Source organism: Rattus norvegicus, chromosome 7, assembly GCF_036323735.1.
Source record: "Rattus norvegicus strain BN/NHsdMcwi chromosome 7, GRCr8, whole genome shotgun sequence".
Taxonomy (NCBI): Eukaryota; Metazoa; Chordata; class Mammalia; order Rodentia; family Muridae; genus Rattus; species Rattus norvegicus.
Genome location: NC_086025.1, coordinates 56,927,561 through 56,952,885, shown reverse-complemented (window position 1 = coordinate 56,952,885; position 25,325 = coordinate 56,927,561). Strand labels below are relative to the sequence as shown.

Below are 25,325 nucleotides of genomic sequence, written 5' to 3'. Positions count from 1 at the left end.
CCAACGGGTGGAAGCAGCAGAATCAACTTAATTATCTCTTCAGTCAAGGACTTTCGAAAGCCACCTATGAGGCAGGCTAAGAAAGACTGTAATCTCTGATCAACTTTCATGCTCAGCGTGCAGGTATTGCAGGGTCCATTGAGTGGAGCACACTGCTCCGGAGTCTTCCAGGAAGAGCTTTCACAGGTGAGGGGGTGTGGTGCCTTCCTTACCTTCCTTGACACTCACTTCCTGTTGACAGTAAGGGCAGTGATAGGCTCTAGGCGCCACAGAAGGGCGCCCATTCCAGCTGGATCAACACATGTCCCTGGCAAGCTCTTGATCTGTTATACAAAGCACTCTGTAAACCTCCAGGTCCTCTCTGCTCCCCCAACCCTCTACCCTGTGAATTGTGATGCCTTAGATTTTCTCCAGCTCACTGCATGACCAATAGCCTAACCCCCGAGGCAACTATAACAATCTATCTTCGGTGTAATTTCCTGTTAAGTAAATGTGACTGACATGCAGCCTGAACTTCAAGTTGATGAAGGGGAGTCCTGATGGGTTGGAGTTGGAGCACTTCTGGATTTTGACAGGCACTTTGATGAACAGAGTACCATGCAGTCACTCCCAGACACAAAGGATGTGGAACTCCCTCGGCAGGGAGGTGGTTAGAGAGCTCTGCTACTGAAGAACAAGTCCCACAATACTGCTGGGCCCAGGAATCTCACAAGAGTCTCATCAGGGAGTCTTCTACCTTTCTGTCAACAGAAGTTTTAAAGTCATTGGATATGGGCTTTCAGGACTAAATGCAGTCAGTGTCACAAGACAACACCTTTCACTACAAACACATTCATCTGTGATCATTGAGGTGGAGCACAAATGTCAATGTCCACCACCTAAATGCCAGCAAGTGAGACCCAAACTCCATTCTATGACATATGGAAATGTCTGATATTGTTGTTCAGTTGTTTAGTAATCTTTGGAGCTGCTGAACTATATTCTATTGTTCAACCCCCAGCAGCCATCCTGTTAAAACTTAGCCCAAACCTAAAGTGAAGCTTCCTCTCTTCTCATCATACATCCCGTTCTTCCTGTTACACAACCTTTCACAGCTTTCCCCTCAGCAGACCATTTAGAGACGGTTGCGGGGAGATTACTACCCAGTCAACAGCTCCATCTGTGTCCTTCCCTCTTGAGAGGTTCTCGACTTCTTCCCGGGCTTCTGGTTGTTTGCTTGTCCCTCGGGACACACTCCTCACCTCCCACATTTTCCAAGTGCATTTAGAATAATGTCTCTTACTCACAGAAGTGGGCATTCTAGAGGTCTCTCTGATAAAATAGCTTCTGGCCAAGCATTGCATGACTCAATCCCAACAGAGAGCCTGGGATGACAGACTTTCCTGAAGGACATGGTCAAAGGCTGGAGAGGCAGTCCAGTCAGTAAAGTGTTCTCTCCATTCCCAGAACACATGTAAGAACGTCAGGTGTGGTGGGTGTCATGAGCGTGTGATCTCAGCATGGCCAGCTAGTCTAAGAGAATCGGGGAGCTCCAGACCAATGAGACACATTGCTTTGGCTTTCCTTACAGTCACGATTGTCCCAAGGGGGTAAGGAAAGTCTCCTGAAGTTGTTCTCTGACACACACACACACACACACACACACACACACACACACACACACTGATGGGAAATACTCAGGAAGTAATTGTGGTTAATACTATTCTTCCACTAAAACAATATTCTCTAAGTTGATAGACATTGATTCAAATGTAAAATTAACCTAGATATATTACCATGAGTTCCAAAACTGGATGCCACGCACGTATTACTGTTTATGCCATGTGTGTATTACTCCTTATGCCATGCATGTCTTACTTCATGCATGTGTTATTCCTTATGCCATGCATGCATTACTTCATGCGTTGTACTCTTTATGCCATGCGTGTATCACTTCTTACTTCTTACTCCATGCATGTATCAGTCCTCATATGCTTTGATGCTGCTGTTCTCACATGTTGGCCAGCATCAGAAACAGCTGGAGAGATGATGTAGGCACAGACCCTTGGACTATATATACATCCAAGACTTTTGTTATAGTACATTTGACGATCTGTACCACCAGCATATGCCCAATATGCCAGGATCCTGTGTCCCTTTAAAATGCAATGCCTCAACAGAAGTGTACATCCCTGTCACCCGAAGAGCACGGGAAGCACATCTCACTGCTGTTGCTAGCACAGTGGCTGGATCATGTAGGTAGCACACACGCTCACCTGTCCCCTTCAGCCCACATGCAGCAGTGGTGAATCATCCCGTTCCCACAGATCCTATTTCACTTTCCTGTAGGATCTTCGGAGTGAGGGCTGCTGTACCTGGCCTATTGATCATCCCTCCCAGACCCCTGTCACTACAGTAGCCGTAAGGACAGAAATGTGGAACTACTCAGAAGAGGATGCTCATTTCCCAGCCCCAGGGCCGTCACCCCTTAATCATCACGTTTGTTGCTGATTGCTCCTGAGCACTGGTGGGAAAGAATATGCAAAGAGGGAGAACTTTGAAGGCGACGGAAACAGATGAGGCGGTACACACAGCTCCATATGTTTAACTTTTAGACGTGACAATAATTTTTGTCCTCTCCGGGGCAGGTGACAGATGGGTGGCTCCCGGCATAAAAATGACTGATGTCCTGATTACGTGGCTGCTTCCACCCCACTATTGTCAAGGCACTCACTATGCGTGAGAACTGTAACCAAAATCATAAGCCCTGTTCCGCATCTTCTCATGAACGAGAGTTCTACAAGATTCTATGACCTTAAAAAGCGTAGCAGTAATCAGGTCTGAAGCCCCGGCCACACTCACAGAGAATAGGCTCTGTAGACTGAAATCCAGCGTCGGTTTTCCTCTTTCTGCTCTCTCCGTTGCTAGCCCCTCTCTCGTGTGTTTAGTCCACAGCCACCTCTGAACATGCGGAACTCTCAGACACTTCTGCAGCACGGGCTCCTCTGCTCAGTGTGACAGGATACATTTAGATATGTCAGCCATGGCAGGCCTGTTTAACGTAAAACTCAGATGGGGCGTTTATCCCCAAATCCGGGATGTAACTAATGTTTACATCAAAAGAATTACTATTAAAAATTGTCATTGTTGTTGTTGTTGTTCTTACTGTTGGTTTTGTTTTTTTGGTTTTTTGGGTTGTTGTTGTTGTTGTTTGTTTGTTTGTTTGTTTTTCACGACAGACTTTTTCTCTGTATAGTCCTGGCCAACCTGGAGCAGCCTGGCTCAAACTCAGGAATCCACCTGCCTCTGCCTCCCAATCGATGTAATTAAAGGTACACCACCACTACCTGGTATCAAAAGTTACTAAAATATCCATGTTTCAGAATTATTAGAATTATTTCAGAAGTTTGCCATTCAGTTTCCTTCTTGACCATCGACTTGCAGATGCATCCTTAAAATGTTTTTCTCCTGTTCCTCCAGCGTGGAGCTAGGGGCTAACGAACCGTTCCTTCTCTGTACTCAGGTGAGCTGCAACTTGACCACACTTTAGAACTCTTGGCTAGAGATTTGCTGCTGCGTGTTTTTTTGGGTTTTTTGTTTGTTTGTTTGTTTTTGTTTTTTGTTTTTTGTTTTTTTTGACACAGATCTATGTCCAAACAACACTGACATCCAAGAGAGGTCCTGAAGTAATATTGGCTGCATGTGTCCTGAAGAGGCTTATATTCACAGAGAACAGATACGAGACCGGGTGGAAGATTGTGAGCAGACAACAGAGAGCAATGGCTAAGTCCTGTGACCTGGGAACCTGAGGCCGACCACCTTTGCCTGAGGGTATGAAGACTCCCAAAGGAGGCCGTGAGCTTGGCTTCTGAGTGCTCATGGGTAAATAAAATTAGAAAAAGAGTTCAGGCAGGCCACCTGTACATCTACCTTTTCTTCACTTTGCATCCAGGACAAACAGCGAACTTCCAACCACAGAAAGCTGAAACTGTAGAATTTTCTCTGATGTTGATTTCAGTTCCATCTCCAACCAATAGTAGAAACTTTCAGTCCTAGATCACTGAGGATGTTTGCAGTGAAAACCACACGGTTGACTCACATTGTAGATGAGGAGAAGAGCAGAGGACCCACAGCAGCAACTCTGTGTCACCTCCAATTCTATCCACAAAACTTAATCTAATTTAACTACCTTCATTTAAAAGCAATCACTTAAGTTTGGTTGAAAATATGTTAAAGGGCCTTTGACTCTTTATGAAAATAATGTCAGGATAGAATTATGGGTAGCTTATTCTCTAACTTAAATATTTTATTACAAGAAAAGGAAGAAGATAGGAAAATAAAATTTATGCGCATCTGGTTCCTAGGGAAACATTCTTTAGTGTTTTCTACAAAGGTGGAAATAAAAGAAGGAAGGCAAACACTCTTCCGACAGGAGAAGGAATAAAGTCATTATTCTACAATTCCTCACTGAGAGGTTAGGTGAAGAAGCCAAGTGAGGTGTGTGTGTGTGTGTTATTGGCACTTATAGTTGTCCTACCTGATGTGAATGTAAGTTACAGCTGTGATGGGGTAGCTCAGCCCAAGAGCTAATAGACACAAGAAGCTGAAAGGGGTAAAGTTAAAGACAATGACAAAATGGGTGTCCCTTTAAAATGTTTTCAAAAATAATCATTTGTCTTAATTACTTCTCATTGGGACAAATCATCTCTCTCTTTCCAAAGGGCAGACATAAGAATGTATTCATGCTAACCACCCAATTTCTCTGGTCATAGCATGCCTTTGACTTGGTGTTTCAAATACCCTCATCAAGTTAGCTCTCGCATGGGGAGTGGCGTAGAGGTATCAACACCTGATTCTCCAACATGCACGACCACAGGTGCCTGTAACTCCAGTCATGGGATTGGCAGAGACATGGGGCCTCACTTGCCAGATGTCTAGTCAAGGAACAGGGTTCAGGGAAGGGCCTTGTTTCAAGGGAAGAGTCAGAGAGAAGGACCCCTGGCACCTTCCTCCAACCTCCACATGGGCACACACACGGGCCCACAAACATGGATGATATTTATTTATAACAGCATGTTTACAAACCCAAGACTGTATGTTGCTCACGGTTACACACCTGCTTCCTCCATTGAGTTGGCCTGCTTTGTTTTTCTCTATCTAAAACTTCAAGTCCTTGTTTTAGATACAAAAGAAGGGAAGGAGGGAGAACTGTAAGAGTCAACAGTTCTCAAAGATAATAACTATAAAATGCTTGTCAGAAAAATCACTTAGTAAATTCTAAAACTTTTATTTTTACTTTATGCATATGGACATTTTGCCTGCATGTATGTCTGTTCACTATGAGTGCAAGGTCCACAGATGCTGGAAGAGGATGAAAGAGACCTGTACTTACAGGGCTGTGAGCTGCCATGTGGATGCTGGGAACTGTATTCGTGTCCTCTGGAAGAGGAACAAGTGTTCTTACCTGCTGAGCCGTCCCTCCAGCTTAACTTAGTACATGAGATGAGAAAATGTCTACACCTCCCAATTTTTTTCTTTGTATAAGCAAAATAATTTTCTTATTTAGAAATAATATATTACTCAATTTTAACATTTATATTTACTGAAATCCACAATTTTAAACCAAAATAAGTAAAACGACTAAATTGGGTGGGTATGGTCGCTCACACGTTGGGAGCCATATGCACTGAACTGCTGTGAGTTTGACACCAAACTGGGCTACATAGTAAAGTCCAAGTCAGCCTGGACAACAGGGTGAGATAGCCCAAGAAAATAAATGAACAGATTCATAAATAAATATATTCCTTCCCGTACCTTCCAAAAATTCCTATTGTGGAATCAATTAAAGTAAGCTTTAATGATAAACATAAAATGCATAAAATGGGAACAACAGGAAAATGGAATACAGATACAATAAGCTACATATAGCATTGGAAAATATTAGTGAAGTTTGTATTAATCAGTGTGTGTGTGTGTGTGTGTGTGTGTGTAAGACAGATCGGGTGAAAGAGTATGTGTGTTAATCTTTACTCAACCATGATCATGAGCTGGTCATGGCCAACATTTTGAAACCTACTGTTCTCAAGCACTCTGATTACAAGTTCAGTGCCAGTGTGAGTAACTCCCTTTTAAGCTGTCAGTCAGTGGGGTCCCACAGATGATACACAAACATAGGTACTGCCACCGTTCTTGGTTCCTGTCTTAGTTAGGGTTTATATTACTGTGAGAAAATGCCATGATCATAACCGACTTGATGAAGAGATCTTTATTTCACTTCTGCTTCCACATCAATTTATCATCGAAGGAAGTTGGATTAGGAACTCCAGGCAGGACCCTGGATACAAGAACTGAAGCAAAGGCCATGGAGGAATGCCACTTCCTGGCACTCCCCATAGCTTGCTCAGTCTACTCTCTTACAAGATCCAGACCTGGAGCAAGGAATGGCACTGACCACAGAATGCTAGTCCCTACCACAGCAATCATTATTCAAGAAAATGCACTCTGAATTTGCCCCCAGACCAATCTGGTAGGGACATTTTCTTAACTGACACTCCTCCTTCTCATATGATTCTAGGTAGCACCAAGCTGCCATAAACAACCCAGTGCATCTACCCTCCAGAACTTGAGGACAAGACCCAACTGTGGAAGGCATCACATCATTGTGTCATAGGATATGGAGAAATCACCTGGCAGTGTCAGCCTTCTGTCTAGCTTTTGTACTTGTTGGAAGGATCGACGCATGCTGCTGGTGGAGAAACATAATAGTCTTATCTAGATGTGAGCTCTGTGATCTATAAGAATGACTAGTTAGACAAGATATGCTCACTGGAGCAAGGGCATGAATATTAGAAGAGTAAATCCTTTCTGGTTGGATTTAATTCCTTCATCCTGTGGTGCTGCTAACTAGGACAAAGACCTGTTGCTGACTAGGCTCTAGGCTCTAGGCTCTAGGCTATAGGCTCTAGGCTGTAGGCTGTAGGCTGTAGGCTGTAGGTTCTAGGCTCTAGGCTGTAGGCTGTAGGCTCGAGGCTCTAGGCTGTAGGCTGTAGGCTGTAGGCTGTAGGCTCGAGGCTCGAGGCTCGAGGCTCGAGGCTCGAGGCTCTAGGCTGTAGGGGAGATCCTAGTACCTATTACTCTGCTAAAAGGACATATTAATAGGCTAACCCCTAAGATCTTATCCTTGTGCCTGTAGAGTAGTACATATCTCTGCCCTCGTCAGAGAAGACCCTTTGTGCCATTAATAGAAATTAACAGAGACCCAAAATAGATCAATGGGCAGAGAACAAAAGACTGGGGTGTTATGTTCTAAATGAGACATCTGTATCATACCTCCTCCCAAAAAGGCTCAGGGATCATCATGAAGGAAAGATCGAAGAGCCAGTGGTAGAAGATGTCTGCGACGAAACAACATGTGCTTGGCATAATAGGGTCATGGCACACTTGAATTCACAGTGGCTGGCTGGAAGACAGGACAAAATAAAGCCAGCCAAAAATCCCAGTGTGTAGGGGGCGGGGCGGAATCTCCACCTCCTAGCCGAGGCGCTAGTGGCAGTTGATGACTTCCAGGGGGAGAAGAGTCTCGCTTTTCTTCAGAGCTGCAGCCTGAGGCTAACCATACTCCTGGTAGATGGTCCTGAATCAATGGGCCTACAGCAGCTTGAAGTAGATTCAGTGGTTTAAGGGAAACAATAAAAATAGCAGAAAACCAAAGAATAGGAAAGTTGGGTGATGAGGGCGGGGCAGGGACTGGGGCAAAGGAGTCGGGGGTGCCAGGGACAGACATGGACGAACAGGAGAAGCTAGAGAAGGGAGTAAGGAGTACCTTTGATCAATGTACATTTGATGCATGCTTAAATTTCTCAAACAAGACAAGAACTAAAGCAGACTGATGCTCCACTGTATTACATGTGTGAAGGGAAAGCACTGATTACTGATCACGAGGAGTCTGTCCACCTACTTCTGTACCTCAAAGACAGCATGCAATATTGAAGGCCAAGAAACGGGCCTCCAAAGAAACACTTTCCTGTTTTGAAACTAAAGCTCAAACATCTCACCGGCCATTTGAAAGAGCATTCTGCAGGGATGTGTCTATAACTTTCCTCCACCCGGGTGACTACTGTGTCTCCAGATCTACTTTATAGGGCTACTATGTTAGACACTGGAAGGAAAACAGAAAGTCCGTGACACTTGTCATCATGGTGAGTTCACTATCTAGGAAACACTGGCAAAAATAAGTATGTGTGTGAGGCGCTACAACGGCTGTGTTAAACGGGATGGATCTGATTGGGAAAAAAGAAAGTAAGTGGAGAGACCCAACCGCCTGGTCAGGTGGGCACTCCTGAGGCTGCAGAGCGGAAGAGACCACCAACACTGCTCACCCCTGCCCACATCCCTGGCCCAAGAGGAAACTGTATAAGGCCTCTGGGCTCCCATGGGGGAGGGCCCAGGAGAGGCAGGACCCCTGCCTGAGACACCGCCGGAACCTGAAGGAAACAGACCTGATAAACAGTTCTCTGCACCCAAATCCCGTGGGAGGGAGAGCTAAACCTTCAGAGAGGCAGACAAGCCTGGGAAACCAGAAGAGACTGCTCTCTGCACACACATCTCGGACGCCAGAGGAAAAAGACAAAGACCATCTGGAACCCTGGTGCACTGAAGCTCCCGGAAGGGGTGGCACAGGTCTTCCTGGTTGCTGCCGCTGCAGAGAGCCCGTGGGCAGCACCCCACGAGCGAACTTGAGCCTCGGGACCACAGGTAAGACCAACTTTTCTGCTGCAAGAAAGCTGCCTGGTGAACTCAAGACACAGGCCCACAGGAACAGCTGAAGACCTGTAGAGAGGAAAAACTACACGCCCGAAAGCAGAACACTCTGTCCCCATAACTGACTGAAAGAGAGGAAAACAGGTCTACAGCACTCCTGACACACAGGCTTATAGGACAGTCTAGCCACTGTCAGAAATAGCAGAACAAAGTAACACTAGAGATAATCTGATGGCGAGAGGCAAGCGCAGGAACCCAAGCAACAGAAACCAAGACTACATGGCACCATCGGAGCCCAATTCTCCCATCAAAACAAACATGGAATATCCAAACACACCAGAAAAGCAAGATCTAGTTTCAAAATCATTTTTGATCATGATGCTGGAGGACTTCAAGAAAGACGTGAAGAACTCCCTTAGAGAACAAGTAGAAGCCTACAGAGAGGAATCGCAAAAATGCCTGAAAGAATTCCAGGAAAACATAAATAAACAAGTAGAAGCCCATAGAGAGGAGACACAAAAATCCCTGAAAGAATTCCAGGAAAACATAAATAAACAAGTAGAAGCCCATAGAGAGGAGACACAAAAATCCCTGAAAGAATTCCAGGAAAACACAATCAAACAGTTGAAAGAATTAAAAATGGAAATAGAAGCAATCAAGAAAGAACACATGGAAACAACCCTGGATATAGAAAACCAAAAGAAGAGACAAGGAGCTGTAGATACAAGCTTCACCAACAGAATACAAGAGATGGAAGAGAGAATCTCAGGAGCAGAAGATTCCATAGAAATCATTGACTCAACTGTCAAAGATAATGTAAAGCAAAAAAAGCTACTGGTCCAAAACATACAGGAAATCCAGGACTCAATGAGAAGATCAAACCTAAGGATAATAGGTATAGAAGAGAGTGAAGACTCCCAGCTCAAAGGAGCAGTAAATATCTTCAACAAAATCATAGAAGAAAACTTCCCTAACCTAAAAAAAGAGATACCCATAGACATACAAGAAGCCTACAGAACTCCAAATAGATTGGACCAGAAAAGAAACACCTCCCGTCACATAATTGTCAAAACACCAAACGCACAAAATAAAGAAAGAATATTAAAAGCAGTAAGGGAAAAAGGTCAAGTAACATATAAAGGCAGACCTATCAGAATCACACCAGACTTCTCGCCAGAAACTATGAAGACCAGAAGATCCTGGACTGATGTCATACAGACCCTAAGAGAACACAAATGCCAGCCCAGGTTACTGTATCCAGGAAAACTCTCAATTAACATTGATGGAGAAACCAAGATATTCCATGACAAAACCAAATTTATACAATATCTTTCTACAAATCCAGCACTACAAAGGATAATAAATGGTAAAGCCCAACATAAGGAGGCAAGCTATACCCTAGAAGAAGCAAGAAACTAATCGTCTTGGCAACAAAACAAAGAGAATGAAAGCACACAAACATAACCTCACTTCCAAATATGAATATAACGGGAAGCAATAATCACTATTCCTTAATATCTCTCAATATCAATGGCCTCAACTCCCCAATAAAAAGACATAGATTAACAAACTGGATACGCAACGAGGACCCTGCATTCTGCTGCCTACAGGAAACACACCTCAGAGACAAAGACAGACACTACCTCAGAGTGAAAGGCTGGAAAACAACTTTCCAAGCAAATGGTCAGAAGAAGCAAGCTGGAGTAGCCATTCTAATATCAAATAAAATCAATTTTCAACTAAAAGTCACCAAAAAAGATAAGGAAAGACACTTCATATTCATCAAAGGAAAAATCCACCAAGATGAAGTCTCAATCCTAAATATCTATGCCCCAAATACAAGGGCACCTACATATGTAAAAGAAACCTTACTAAAGCTCAAAACACACATTGCACCTCACACAATAATAGTGGGAGATTTCAACACCCCACTCTCATCAATGGACAGATCACGGAAACAGAAATTTAACAGTGATGTCGACAGACTAAGAGAAGTCATGAGCCAAATGGACTTAACGGATATTTATAGAACATTCTATCCTAAAGCAAAAGGATATACCTTCTTCTCAGCTCCTCATGGTACTTTCTCCAAAATTGACCATATAATTGGTCAAAAAACGGGCCTCAACAGGTACAGAAAGATAGAAATAATCCCATGCGTGCTATCGGACCACCACGGCCTAAAACTGGTCTTCAATAACAATAAGGGAAGAATGCCCACATATACATGGAAATTGAACAATGCTCTACTCAATGATAACCTGGTCAAGGAAGAAATAAAGAAAGAAATTAAAAACTTTTTAGAATTTAATGAAAATGAAGGTACAACATACCCAAACTTATGGGACACATTGAAAGCTGTGATAAGAGGAAAACTCATAGCGCTGAGTGCCTGCAGAAAGAAACAGGAAAGAGCATATGTCAGCAGCTTGACAGCACACCTAAAAGCTCTAGAACAAAAAGAAGCAAATACACCCAGGAGGAGTAGAAGGCAGGAAATAATCAAACTCAGAGCTGAAATCAACCAAGTAGAAACAAAAAGGACCATAGAAAGAATCAACAGAACCAAAAGTTGGTTCTTTGAGAAAATCAACAAGATAGATAAACCCTTAGCCAGACTAACGAGAGGACACAGAGAGTGCGTCCAAATTAACAAAATCAGAAATGAAAAGGGAGACATAACTACAGATTCAGAGGAAATTCAAAAAATCATCAGATCTTACTATAAAAACCTATATTCAACAAAACTTGAAAATCTTCAGGAAATGGACAATTTCCTAGACAGATACCAGGTATCGAAGTTAAATCAGGAACAGATAAACCAGTTAAACAACCCCATAACTCCTAAGGAAATAGAAGCAGTCATTAAAGGTCTCCCAACCAAAAAGAGCCCAGGTCCAGACGGGTTTACTGCAGAATTCTATCAAACCTTCATAGAAGACCTCATACCAATATTATCCAAACTATTCCACAAAATTGAAACAGATGGAGCACTACCGAATTCCTTCTACGAAGCCACAATTACTCTTATACCTAAACCACACAAAGACACAACAAAGAAAGAGAACTTCAGACCAATTTCCCTTATGAATATCGACGTAAAAATACTGGCAATAAAATTCTGGCAAACCGAATTCAAGAGCACATCAAAACAATCATCCACCATGATCAAGTAGGCTTCATCCCAGGCATGCAGGGATGGTTTAATATTCGGAAAACCATCAACGTGATCCATCATATAAACAAACTGAAAGAACAGAACCACATGATCATTTCATTAGATGCTGAGAAAGCATTTGACAAAATTCAACACCCCTTCATGATAAAAGTCCTGGAAAGAATAGGAATTCAAGGCCCATACCTAAACATAGTAAAAGCCATATTCAGCAAACCAGTTGCTAACATTGAACTAAACGGAGAGAAACTTGAAGCAATCCCACCAAAATCAGGGACTAGACAAGGCTGCCCACTCTCTCCCTACTTATTCAATATAGTTCTTGAAGTTCTAGCCAGAGCAATCAGACAACAAAAGGAGATCAAGGGGATACAGATCAGAAAAGAAGAGGTCAAAATATCACTATTTGCAGACGACATGGTAGTATATTTAAGTGATCCCAAAAGTTCCACCAGAGAACTACTAAAGCTGATAAACAACTTCAGCAAAGTGGCTGGGTATAAAATTAACTCAAATAAATCAGTTGCCTTCCTCTATACAAAAGAGAAACAAGCCGAGAAAGAAATTAGGGAAACGACACCCTTCATAATAGACCCAAATAATATAAAGTACCTCGGTGTGACTTTAACCAAGCAAGTAAAAGATCTGTACAATAAGAACTTCAAGACACTGAGGAAAGAAATTGAAGAAGACCTCAGAAGATGGAAAGATCTCCCATGCTCATGGATTGGCAGGATTAATATAGTAAAAATGGCCATTTTACCAAAAGCAATCTACAGATTCAATGCAATCCCCATCAAAATACCAATCCAATTCTTCAAAGACTTAGACAGAACAATTTGAAAATTCATCTGGAATAACAAAAAACCCAGGATAGCTAAAGCTATCCTCAACAATAAAAGGACTTCAGGGGGAATCACTATCCCTGAACTCAAATAGTATTACAGAGCAACAGTGATAAAAACTGCATGGTATTGGTACAGAGACAGACAGATAGACCAATGGAATAGAATTGAAGACCCAGAAATGAACCCACACACCTATGGTCACTTGATTTTTGACAAAGGAGCCAAAACCATCCAATGGAAAAAAGATAGCATTTTCAGCAAATGGTGCTGGTTCAACTGGAGAGCAACATGTAGAAGAATGCAGATCGATCCATGCTTATCACCCTGTACAAAGCTTAAGTCCAAGTGGATCAAGGACCTCCACATCAAACCAGACACACTCAAACTAATAGAAGAAAAACTAGGGAAGCATCTGGAACACATGGGCACTGGAAAAAATTTCCTGAACAAAACACCAATGGCTTATGCTCTAAGATCAAGAATCGACAAATGGGATCTCATAAAACTGCAAAGCTTCTGTAAGGCAAAGGACACTGTGATTAGGACAAAACGGCAACCAACAGATTGGGAAAAGATCTTTACCAATCCTACAACAGATAGAGGCCTTATATCCAAAATATACAAAGAACTCAAGAAGTTAGACCGCAGGGAAACAAATAACCCTATTAAAAAATGGGGTTCAGAGCTAAACAAAGAATTCACAGCTGAGGAATGCCGAATGGCTGAGAAACACCTAAAGAAATGTTCAACATCTTTAGTCATAAGGGAAATGCAAATCAAAACAACCCTGAGATTTCACCTCACACCAGTGAGAATGGCTAAGATCAAAAACTCAGGTGACAGCAGATGCTGGCGAGGATGTGGAGAAAGAGGAACACTCCTCCATTGTTGGTGGGATTGCAGACTGGTAAAACCATTCTGGAAATCAGTCTGGAGGTTCCTCAGAAAATTGGACATTGAACTGCCTGAGGATCCAGCTATACCTCTCTTGGGCATATACCCAAAAGATGCCTCAACATATAAAAGAGACACGTGCTCCACTATGTTCATCGCAGCCTTATTTATAATAGCCAGAAACTGGAAAGAACCCAGATCCCCTTCAACAGAGGAATGGATACAGAAAATGTGGTACATCTACACAATGGAATATTACTCAGCTATCAAAAACAACGAGTTTATGAAATTCGTAGGCAAATGGTTGGAACTGGAAAATATCATCCTGAGTGAGCTAACCCAATCACAGAAAGACATACATGGTATGCACTCATTGATAAGTGGCTATTAGCCCAAATGCTTGAATTACCCTAGATCCCTAGAACAAACGAAACTCAAGACGGATGATCAAAATGTGAATGCTTCACTCCTTCTTTAAATGAGGAAAAAGAATACCCTTGGCAGGGAAGGGAGAGGCAAAGATTAAAACAGAGACTGAAGGAACACCCATTCAGAGCCTGCCCCACATGTGGCCCATACATATACAGCCACCCAATTAGACAAGATGGATGAAGCAAAGAAGTGCAGACCGACAGGAGCCGGATGTAGATGGCTCCTGAGAGACACAGCCAGAATACAGCAAATACAGAGGCGAATGCCAGCAGCAAACCACTGAACTGAGAATAGGTCCCCCATTGAAGGAATCAGAGAAAGAACTGGAAGAGCTTGAAGGTGCTCGAGACCCCAAAAGTACAACAATGTCAAGCAACCAGAGCTTCCAGGGACTAAGCCACTACCTAAAGACTATACATGGACTGACCCTGGACTCTGACCCCATAGGTAGCAATGAATATCCTAGTAAGAGCACCAGTGGAAGGGGAAGCCCTGGGTCCTGCTAAGACTGAACCCCCAGTGAACTAGACTATGGGGGGGAGGGCAGCAATGGGGGGAGGGTTGGGAGGGGAACACCCATAAGGAAGGGGAGGGGGGAGGGGGATGTTTGTCCGGAAACCGGGAAAGGGAATAACACTTGAAATGTATATAAGAAATACTCAAGTTAATAAAAAAAAAAAAAGAAAGTAAGTGTTCAGGATATTACAGGTACGATGTCCTTTACTCAAAATGCTTGTAACCATTGAATTTTGGGACTTTTTTTTAAGTGGGGGATATTTGCATAAAACACTTTGGGAGCAGGACAAAAATCTTAAAAAAAATTTATGTCCTCAGCATATATATATATATACTCATATTTTGTATGAAACAAAAGATTTTAATGATAAATATTACATAGTCAGATTTGCATACTTGTAGATTCTGTACCTAAATATTCATCTGATGTGGGCTATATGTAATACTATATATATATATATATATATATATATATATATGATATATACCTTCTACATACAGTATTTTATTCACATTAACAATATTAAATCCCGTAAGAAGCTGGCATTTAAACCTCAATCTTAAGGATGAGAATTAGGAGCTCAATAATGTGCTGAGAATATTCCCAGCGAGGGGATTTGGGGAGGGGGGTCTAAAATGTCCCAAGGTGACAGTGGTCACAGGACACATTGTCAGGAAGTGAATGACAGAGAGACTGATGACAGGAGCAGGGAACATTCCTGACGCAGGGACTGCCCTGACTCTGAGGATCTCGAAGGTGATTCCAGCAAATAGAAGGACTGGGAAATGTATGTGTGTTTCAGAGGGGGAGGGGGAAGGGTGGGTGGTATTGGAAGTGAGAGAGGAAATGAGAGGGTAGAGGGAAGTTAATATTCTCAAAGTGCATGGTATATTTGAATACAAATGTCTTTCAGAAAGCAACCATTATGCACAGTGTATGCTAATAAGCGTAAAATGTAAAGAGAATTGCTTTATCATCAAAGTGCTGACTCACCTTAACTCATATAACGCTTAAGTTTCAAAACTCAGGCATGCGGCTATAAATTACGGGCAATATTATCTATAAATGACCTATTACAGCAGCCTGATAAGGAGTTGGACATCAATCCCCTTTCACAAGGACAGAATGAACAGCGGCATCAGAATGTGTTCACATCTTCCCTTGATCGATCATATAGTCTGCCCTTAGCAATGGCAAAACAGGGATGAAAATGAAGTTATGAATAGCAGTCAACATTTACTTTTCTTTTTAATACAAAGCATCATGCCTCGTCTCAATAGAGATGAAATTCCTGTGACTCAATATATTCAACATCTTTCATGACCACAATTCCATCTGATTTGACATCTCATTAAAAACATTCTCTGCTTGCTGCTGGATGAACGGTTTCATAAATCGCATACACGAGTCCCAACTGAAAGGAACATGGTTCTGAAGAATAAACACACGCCGATTTTAGTTCGTTTTTTGTCGTTGTTGTTGTTGTGCACACTTGCAAAGTTAGTCAAGTTTATGATTACAGTGCCACGACCACTTTTATAAATATTCTGTACAGCTCGACTACGCCGCACAGAGAAATTCAGATACCAAACGCTGGTTGAGCAGAGCCGCAACACAAACCGGAAGGGGACACACGACACGGGAACTGATTTTCAAAGCACAAAAATTAGAGCACCTCTCAAAAGAAACCATTCAGGCAGCAACACATGGAGAAAGCCATTTAGTGCTCTTGATAATGCCTTTTCATCTAAAAATGTTCAAAACACTCGAGCATGCAGTGATTGGTTTTGTCATTATTTATTTTGTGGTCTTGGTTGGATAGAAGCCACAGGTGTGACCAGAATGTATAATCCATGAGCCAGGAGAACTACAGTTATGGAGGTCTATGGGAAAGGACCATGGAGTAAGAGGGGTGTGAAGGTAAGAGAATAAAGATGGTGAAGGTGACTCCAACCATTGACACTGACTCAGCAGTCCTCCAGCACACTCAGAGGACACACCCATGAGGATGGCGATGCCTTCCCCTTGCATAAGGACGGTGATGACTTCCCCTTGCAGCTACCTTCTGTATAGGCTGATAACGTCATCTTCATTTTAAGACAGTAATGTAGGGATGTTCTGGTGTTGGTCATTTTTAGCATAGGTCACGATGTCCACAGTGTTTATCATGATGAACATTGGGAAATTGTTCAAGTTCAATGCTGCTCTGTAAAATCATAAAGGAGCCAGGCCTTCAGAGATAAGTTACTAGACTGCAGACATTGCATCCAAACCATGGCAATGCTCTCAATTACCAGTGGCTTCTCTCGAAGATATCCTAGCCTCACTCCAGATGACAGACACAAAAGGTAGCAATATAATTGGGGGGGGGGGCAGTGCAGACAAGAATAAAATAGACAAACCAGAGCATTACTGGATCAGACCCTAAATGGCACACAGAAGAGTCACACATGTGCTCCATGCCGGCACCACATGCAACCTGGATAATGAGGGTTTGGCCTTACATCACACTCTGGCAGTAAAACTCTACATTCAGAGTCTGGTCTCCAGCTCAGCAGATTGCAAGAGCTCTTCACAACCCCTGAAACCATGATTGCCCAAACAGGCTGCTGTCACAACATTCCCAGTAGGATGATCCCGAGTTGCCCATACACAATTCTCATCTCACTGAGTCTCAGGACCCTCTCCTCATGGGCTGGGCCTGTAGCACCTTCCCACTTAGTTAGCCACCTCTGTGAACACACTTGCTCTGGGCTAAGTCCACTCTGCCTCACCCTTTCCCTCTTACTTTTTAATTTAAGAAATCTCCTCCGGTGTTTTTCTGCTAAGAACAACTCTGTAGCCCGTACCTGCTGCTCTCGTCCCTGAAAGATGGCTGCGGAGTTCAGCAATATTTGAGAAAACAAACTCAGTATAGCACAATGGCACAGAAAAATGCATTTCAAGTCCTTTGAAGTTACAAAGACCTGTGAGTGAAATTTCTCCTGGAGTCCCACTGCTTAGAACTAGGCCCTGAGGAAAATGCTGAGCGCTGGAGCCAGCTAGGATGCCCTTTCCTGCCTCAGGCGAGGCTTTGCTGGATGGCTGTGGACTGTGCAGCCTAACTATGGATGTTCCCAAGTCAAATTAGATATGCCCAACTCCTAAACTGCCTGTAGCCCACAGCTCGTAACCCACTTTTATTAGACAATACTACAATGACTCATTGTCGAAACAAACATGTTTCACGTGGACTATCCTGGGCCAGATACTGATTTTCTAATTTGGATTCTAGCAATAAATACTAAAATACCTTGCCTGGGAGAAATTCCAATCAAGTAAGGAAGACAGCCATTTAAAAAGGCAAACACCGTGTGTGTGTGTGTGGGGGGGGTAATGTGTGTGTATGTATATATGAAATATGTATGATATGTATATTATATATCATAGTTTATTAGACATATAATTAGATTAAACACACACACACACACACACACACACACACACAACATAGCTTATTAGAAGGAGAGTATCTACTAGGTTTCTCTATTGTAAAGTTCCCATTTTTCTCTTCCTTAATAGTGAATCACTAAGCCTGCATTTAAAGAAAAGAGAACTGGTCTACCTCATGACATACAAGAAGCATTTCTGGATACAGAATGAAGTCACACTTTCTAGCTATGCACTACCCTGCTTCTCTAAACTCTTTCTCCTGCCTTAATCTTAGAACCACTATTTTTCCTTCTAGTAAAGAATGTATTTAAAAAGCATTTGACACTAGGCAGACATTCATAACTACAGATGTCTCTGTCCAGGCTCTCTCAGTGAGCAGGCCTATGCAACCTTTACCTTCATATTGATGCACATATATGACTATATTTCTTTTTTATCTCTCTTGCACTTAATAAAACAAATCTGAGTTCTCTGGATGCCATTCTAATTTTCTCTGTTGCTGATTTGGTCTGAGTTGAGTGCTGTCTCAAAAAAAAATTCCCCATGCTGATGTGAACCCTTAGTGCATCAGGCAGTTAGTACATTTGGTTTAGGATTATGAAGGAAATTCAGGGGAGGTATTGGAGTGTTAATTTAACATTTTTCTGTAAATTCTGTTGCAGCCACGTTGAAAGGGAAATCATGTCAAGATATAGGCGGCGGTGATGGCCTAGAAGGAATGTTTTCCTCATGGACCCCAGGATGAAGCAAAGCCACAATACCTCAATCTAAGACTTCTAACAACTAAAATTAGATGACTTATTGTGAGCTAGAATCTATATTTTGTTGAAATTTCTTCAGTTTTAACCCAGGGTTCTCCCCCCATATCCAACACAATTTATCTTGAATTTATATTGAATCACCATGCTTTCTTAGGCTACCCTTAACTCTAGTCCTCTGTGACTGCCTTGATGACTTCAACGATGATAGGAAAGGTTGTATGGAAAATGACACACAATTGGGATTTAGATTTTATATATTATTCATCTTTTCATCAGCCCCCTCCCCACACCATGTCTGTGTGTGGCCACACATGCATGAAACACAAAAGTTAGTTCAATCCTGTCTTGTGGGGTCTGGAGTTGGAATTTAAATGAAGACTGCAAACAAGCATCTCTACCTGTTAAGCCAAGTTACCAGCCCACAACTTGGATTTGTCTGCTTTTCTCATGACAGAGTTGGGTTTATAGAGGCTGAGAAGAGATGGTCTATATTGCTAAAGCGACATTCTCTTCAAACCATACGATTAATAGGACATATCACTGTCCTTGACCTATAGATGAGAGAGTTGTCGTCAGAGCTCTGCAGTGGAAACTCCTATGCCCTTCTGTACAGCACACTTTCAGAAGACTGTCATGAATAGTTTGTAAGAGTGGGGGATGAAATTCCACCCCCATGAGGTACAGCTGTGCCCAAATCATTTGGAAGTTGGTGAGATGGCCCTTGCTGCCATACCTGAAGACCTGAGTTCAATCCTTGGAACCAATATAGAAGGAGAAAAGCACTTCAACAAGGTAGATCTTCAGTCTAACTCCACATGGGCATGTGGCAAGCACATTCACATACATACATTCAGAAAATAAATAAATGAATGTTATAAAGACTTTAAAAATCTAAAGACAAAAGAAATTTATGAAAAGTTCAACTCTTGCCTTTTGGTCAGTCATTTGGTACATTTTAGTATTAATATGGCATCAGGGATGTATACGTATAGATTGTATAATCTAGTATTACTTTAGTTATCCCTCTACCATTTACTGTCATTGATATTTTTAAGTAGTTTCCTATATAATAAATAAACTCTGCACTTGCTATGCATTCATAGTGTGCTATGAACTGTCTTAACTATGTTTAACCAATGAATTCTCTTTTAAACATATTTGTCTAACAAGTAAACATTTTAAAGCATACATTTAAAAAATGGTATACTGGAGAACTAGTATATTTTAAAAATTCAATTCTTACTCTAGAATACATATTATTTTTACTAATTTACCATATTTGTAATCTGTTTTCAAAAATAATAACTTTACAAATTCCACACTTTATAATTAAATTTATATATTTTTGCCCAAGTCATATTTATATTTTCCAAATCTGTTCATATGTTTAAAATGTTTGCTTTCACATTTGTTTTTACATTTTGTGAGCCAATATAAAACAGAACTGATGATGTATTACTGATTTTGACATAGTCATGAAAGCACACATTATACTTCTATTAAAAGTTATATTTTATGACAGGTTTGTCAGATTTAATTTATGACTCTCACACATCTCTAGCTCAGTAGCCATGCAGAGTTCTTACCAGAACACTTTTTCAAGCATATATTCTAAAGAAAAAGATAAAGATAAATAGAAAATATTTTTCAAAGCAACTTCATATATATGTATAAATGTATATATAATTCCATGTCTAACTTCTTATTTCTCATTCCAATATCATATTTTAGAAACATTTTTCTCATTTGAAGAAAAAAATGTATATAGATATCCATGTTGTCATGTTTGATTTCCTGAAAGGAGCATACCTATTCAGCCATTCCTCCCTAGTAGCAGGGAACGGCTAGGTTGGTAGACACCTTGAACATTCTGTTCACGTGGATAGACCTGGAGGTTAGAGGATAAATGGAATGTTCAGGAAAACAGGGGTATGGCTTGCAGGGGGAAGCAGTCAGAGCTGAATCACACAGGCCACCTGGCCTTGCCACTGATTGAGACCTTCTCCTGCAAGCGGCTAAACGCACATTAGTGATTTTCCAGTGTATTGCTTTATGAGACCCTCTGAGTAGTGTAGAGAATGAATGGAGGGGATGTGAAAATTCCTATTGTCCAGTATTCAGGCTCACTGATGAGGTGGGCAGTCATGGCAGCACTGGTGAATATGAAACAAATAGAATGTCCTCCTTCCCCAGGCTGTAACACAAAGTCATTAGCACTGCAAAATGTACTGAAAACTGAGAGCGAAGGAGCTGGAAGGGCGGCTGGGCCTCATCATGTGGCAAGAAGCACACTGAAGCAGCTGCACCGTAAGAAAACTGGCATTTGCACTTCTGCTTTTAAGTCTCGGTGAAACATCCAAAAGACATCTCACTAGAGCTCGAAAACAAGGACTGACCAGAGGCACTGTAATGAGCATGATTAGCATGTAGGTCACAGCTGGATTCTTGAGTGGGGATGGCATTGCTTAGAGACAGAGTATAAAACAGTTGATTCTCAGTTGAGACTTAAGGGAGTTATGTGGTCTCATGGGGAACGTCTGACAATGTCGGAAGACATTAGGTTTGTTGACACAAATAAGGACATGGGGCAAAGGGAGGCCAGGGATGCTCCACATACATCTCAGCCCACAGTGCACAACTCAGGTCCCCATGCTGAAAGTTACTTAAATAAAATAACCAGTAGTGCCCTAGAGAGAAGCCTGGTCATGAAAGGAGACAACTGGTAAACCTCCTACAAGTGGGTCAGGAACCGATGATGAGAAGGACCAGTCACAGAACTGCAGGACATCTCAACCAAAGGCTGAGTTTAGGCAGTAGGGCTCCAGTGCTGACAGAGCACAGGAATACACATTGTGTTTCATACCGAGGACTAGGAGCTAATGCAAACAAACAACAAATAACTTTTCAAAACCCCTTAGAGCATTTGCTAATCTCTCCTGTAATTGACACAAAGTAGGTATCCAGTTATAGATACAAAGAGGAAACTATACCAACCTCTTACTGATTCCCTGCCTTGGTCACCTTCCTAGTTCCTCAGAGGCTGAACCTAAGGAGAGGAAGCTGACTACTGATTAAGGGAGTAGGGGATTCCTAATACCATGTAGGGAAGAGGATAAATGGGTTTCTGTGAAAAGAGCAAGCCCTGCTCATGAATGTGAAGCACAGCCAATGATCATTTAGAGTCTATTGGAACACTGTCTGTGAAATCCCAGAGACAATGCCCCAGGAAGCGGTTGAGTTTAGGGAATGCTACTAAGGCCTGGGTGACTGGGAAAGTCTTTTCATAGTGAAGACAATGATGAAAGATGTTCAGCTTGAATTGTTCAAGCCTCTTTGGTTTAAGAGGCTCAGAAGCTCCTGCCTGAGAACCTATCCAGGTCTAGGTTCAATCCAGTAGCGTGAAATACATATATAGATATGTCTATTTATAACACATAAATATTTATTTGTTTATATATGCATTTATAATATTTATAAATATGTTTATTTATAGTATATAAGTATCTATTCATAATACATATTTGTATTTCTATGAGAGAATATAAATATATATGTTTATAGACATGCATCTATGTTACTGTTATATACTTGTAATTACATAGTATTTTCTCCCTCCAGAATACTAAGTATATACATCCTTCCATCTTCTCTTTGATATTCCTTTTAAATCATTTATTCTTTGTTTTGGATAAGGCCTGACCCCAGGCTGGCCTTGAACGTGCAATCTTGCTGCCTCTGCCTCCCAGGTGCTAAGATTACACTGTATTCACAATACTGACTTATAGGCTGTCCTTCTTAGGAACGACTTCAAGGCCCAGTTATGCAAAGCTCATGTGTTCATACGTATTGATGAAATATTTACATATATATTAGTTTAATGTCTATCTCCTTAATAAATACCATGCTATATAAATGCAGACATTATATTCCATTCCGTTTATGGCAAAAAAAAAAAAAGCTAAGAAACTACCATTACTGCCTGGCATCAAAAAACAGTAATTGAAATTGATTAATAATGTGTGAGTAAAGAAGAAATGAATGACTGTAGCTCAATTTTTCAAATGACTCTTGTTTACCCTGGTGTATTTCAAAAGTTGCATTTTTATGCAGGATTACCCTATAAATGTATTTTTTTTAAATAGTGAAACAGCCTAGCAGTATAGAGAATCAAATTTGGAATCATAAAGGTCAACCCATAAATAGGGCAGTGCTGCCTGGAAGCCTTCTCTGGGGCTAGGCTCACTCAAGTGTGTGTGTGTGTGTGTGTGTGTGTGTGTGTGTGTGTAGTGTGTGTATTTATAAAACATATATATATATACAGTTATATATTTATAACTACATGGTATTTCCTCCCTTTAGAATACTATGACAGTGGTGGAAACCTAGCCCAAGCTAACAGTTTTAAAATTGGAAAGGGAACAGTCTATTTCCTTCCATTATAAAAAGAAATCTTCAGAAGAGACAAGTTTTTGAAACATACAGACCTAGTAACAGGATTATTGTATTATCGTAAACAATTTTATGCAAAGGAACTTCCGTGCTAGACTTCAAAGGGGGACGGAATTAAGAGGAAAAAGTGGGTCAAAGGGAGAGGATGTCTCCAATTGGGAAAGATAGTCTCAGGGGAGCATTTTACAGGGCGCTCAAGCATGAGGCCTTTGTAGCAAGCCTGGCTTACAGCTAAACCAGCCATTTGTGACCAGGAATGTATTAAAGGCAGAAAGCTGCCTCTCTGAGGATGGACAGAGAACTCCCATAAAAATCTACGCCATCAAGACATTGAGTAAAGAAGGGGTTCTCAACCTGTGGGTCATTACCCCTTCAGGGGTCACATGTCAGATATTTACATTGTGATTCATGCCAGTAGCAAAACTGCAGTTATGAAGAAGCAACAAAAATAACTTTCTGGCTGGGGGTCACCACCACATGAGGAAGTGTATTAAAGAATAATAGCGTGGCTGAGAATCACCGGATTAATAAAGCAACAGATAAAGAGGTAAAACTGCAAATACACATTTAAGTGTACAGGGGTCCAGGACTTTTAGAAACCCAGGCACTGACATCAACATCCAGCTTAAAAAGGGGCGGGGGGGGGAGCAGGAAAACAATAACAATATAAAGATGTAATAAGGATTCAGCCAATAGCACATGGTTTTACCTGCAGTTTCTATTTTACTAAAAGGTTGCTATCAAGTTTCCTATCATTTGGTTTACAACTGAGAATCAGCAATCAGTAGGTAGATTAACAACTTAACACTAATTAAATTTTACTGTGTATTTTAATCACGATCCATGATCATCACAAATATGCCACGAAGGAGTGCTCTGTCTCATTGCACAAGCAATAGAAACCCTGGTGAATCTTGGGAACCATGTAGACTGGTGTCCTTAGCTGGAAACTTTACATTTAACGTTTGCAATTGGGCTTAACTATTGAAGATTAAAGTCAATAACTGAGAATTACACCAGGAACTAGACGGATGGCTTAGTGATCGAGAGTACATATCGCTCTTACAGAGGACCTGAGTTCAGTTCCTAGCACTCACATCAGGAGGCTCGCAACCGTGTGTTCCTCCAGCTCGAGGGGGATCTAATGCCTCTGGCCTCCATGAACACCTTAACTCACATGTACACACACACACACACACACACACACACACACACACACTTTAAAATAACAAAAACGAAACTATAAAAACTATAGTAATAGAAGAAAGTTGTCATTGTTCATTATCTACTTAGGGCTTCACATCCATTTGATCGCATCCATTTGATCTAGCCATAGCCATTGACAATAGAGCCATATAATATAACTGAGCCCACCTCACTGGTACATAAAAGGTACTGGACAGTCAAATAGCCTATGCTTCAGCACTAAAGACAGGGTCATTTATGAGGCAAAGTTAAAAATGTGGGGAAATGGTTCTGCGGATCTGGGGATCTTGTGGTTCTTGTGGATCTTTAGGGCTGTGCAATTTGAAGATTCACTAAGGGAAAAAACAAAGGCAGAACAGAAACTTCTGAGTGCTTTGGAGGGCGTTCTGAACTTCTTACGGCTTACCTCGGTTTTCTTTTTGCTCACTGCACAGCTTGTTCTCATCTTTCATCCATAAGTTCCTTCTCAAAGAGTTGCAGTAAATGCCACGGCTTCCGTTTCTGGGTTGGAGAGTCATAACTCTAGATCCAGCCTGGTCCTCCCCTGAATCTCTGCTGAGGACCTCTGCCTACCTCACAGTCTCAAACATCCGTGGATCTACAGATCCACAGATCCACAGAACCATTTCCACACATTTTTTCCTTTGCGTCATAAATGACCCTGTCTTTGGTGCAAGGACTTGGAGGCCACATTTCTCATCACCCCTCTACCATCGGTGGGACAGGACTATCCCCCAGCCTCTTAAGTGTTCCCTCTGCTAGAGGCTAGTGTTCGTTTCCCACAGTTTTTTCCAAAGAACAAACCACAAAACATACCCATTCATCTATATTGCATTTTGTCTGTTATTGTTGGACACCTTTGCACCTGATAG

At 41.6% G+C, this 25,325-nt stretch overlaps 1 protein-coding gene across 2 annotated transcripts in view; it reads right to left on the bottom strand.

The window, feature by feature from the left end:
* Grip1 (glutamate receptor interacting protein 1) overlaps window positions 1-25,325 on the bottom strand; it is a 657,377-nt gene that overhangs the window by 524,992 nt on the left and 107,060 nt on the right. The gene's annotated exons all lie outside the window — the stretch shown is intronic.